Source organism: Capsicum annuum, chromosome 8 (assembly GCF_002878395.1).
Source record: "Capsicum annuum cultivar UCD-10X-F1 chromosome 8, UCD10Xv1.1, whole genome shotgun sequence".
NCBI classification, from domain to species: Eukaryota; Viridiplantae; Streptophyta; class Magnoliopsida; order Solanales; family Solanaceae; genus Capsicum; species Capsicum annuum.
This window is the reverse complement of record NC_061118.1, coordinates 89,945,680-89,947,741: the sequence shown is the minus strand read 5'-3', so window position 1 is coordinate 89,947,741 and position 2,062 is coordinate 89,945,680.

The following is a 2,062-nucleotide window of genomic DNA, read 5'->3' as shown; positions in this document are numbered from 1 at the left end:
ATTAACATGTTTGCTTGGGAGATTCCATTGTACCCCATAAGGAGTCCAATTAACCATAACTGTGACCACCAAACCATTCCAAACCGTTTAACCATTTAGGATTCCATTACCAAGTTTAAACTATGCATAAGTTCCATTAAAATCCAACAATGTAGTGAAAACATTCCCACAGACATTTTATTAAACACATTTGGGGCATAGTATTTCAAAATTCAAAACCAATTACCAATTAACCATTCCCATGAAAACAATTATCCAAAACCACCATTAAAGCATATAAAAGTATAATTAAAACATAGGAAAGCCATAACCAAACATTTATAACCAAATTCCCCAAATTATATTTGAAAATCCCAAACCATACAATAATCAAACCATGAAAATATTGTATAAAACCATGCCTTTAGTTGGAACTAACAATGAGGGAATAAAACATGTCTTAAACCAAGAAGTGATAGAGATAAATCACTAACACAAGCCCTAAATTAATCCTTAAGATACCCTAGCCTTCTCTCACCCAAAAGCTCTAGAGAGAATTATAGAGTGCTTAAGAGAAGTTTCTAAGTGTTAATGAATATAATAATAGGGCAAATAATATCCTAATAGGGATATAGGTCGTGGGGCCTTATTAGTTAAATGTGGAAGTGTCCAGATTGCCCTCACTTAAACTCCCAAAAATCTCATCAGGTGGGTATGGCTACCCATACCAGTCGTACCCTCCAATTTGAGTGGTACCCACCACTCATACCCAAGGTCTTCTCCTTTGGACCCAACACTGTCCAAGGTATGACTCACCTCAAACCATGTCATATTCAAGTATACAACTAGTACCCATGATCCGCACCCCTGGCAAAATAGAATCCTAAGAGGATTAAACACTGACCACCATACGAGTCTATGGTACGAATCTTACCCTGGCTTACAACTCATGGTGAGCCACTCGTACACAGATCCAATTTAAGTTACCAAGCCTAAGACTAAGTGAAGTAACCAAACGACCCGTATCCACCAATACAACTCGTATCATCCAAGTCGTATCCATTCTAGAAATCAAATTCAACCCATCAACCAACACTGGTCAGTATATGACTAACCCATACCACTCGTATCCTAGTATACGAGTCGTTTTGCTTAATAGTATCCTGTCCAGAGACTAGAAATCCAAGAAATTTTCCAAGGGCCAGAAACCCAGGATGCTTTACTACCCTAACAAATTCGGGGTTTCAAACTCAATGGAACAGTCAAAATTTCCATTCAAGATTATTTTGATGAAAAGTGTGTCCCATATCCATTTGCCATTTTTCTTAACTTCTGCCAATAGCTCAAAATGAGTTCGAAAGCCTCGAGACCCAAACCTAGGGTCCACCTAGCCTAAAATCAATGTTCCAGAGCAATTGGAATAGTTAGAATCCACATATGAGGTCATTTAACTAAATTTTTTGCTTAGTAGCCAATTTGAACTAGTAAAGATTTCAAAATAGGGAATTAACTCTAAAAAACAAACGAATTGCCTGACGACTATACTATCAATTCCAGCAAGTCATAAATGACTTGGAGAAGCTATAAGAAAGCTCTAAAAAATAAAAATGAGCAAAAATACAAAAAATGGCATGAAGTACCACATGAAGATCATAAATATCGAACTTGAATCAAAACTAGTAATTAAGTACCATGTAGTAAATATGTCATAAATGAACTCAATATAATCAATAATGGGGGAGCTACCAATCGTAGGAACCAGAACTATGGTAAATAAACCAAGTATCATAATGCTCTAAGATCATGAATTTCCTCTTACTCCATTTAATATACCTACTGGAAAATACGTCAAGTCAATTAAAGAAATGATATTAACCACCAAGTCTAGTTGCACAATTTGAAATGCCGAAAGGTTACTTTATTTGGAGTAGTAAAACTAACCGAAGTCCATTAAATTTCCTAAGTCATTCCAAGGTCCAATATTTAATCTAGGTTCACAACTTAAAGGTTTCTTAAATCTACAAGAGGCTAAACTAAGCATGCTACCTAAAGAAAAGATTGATGGGGCCCGCTACTAGTCCTG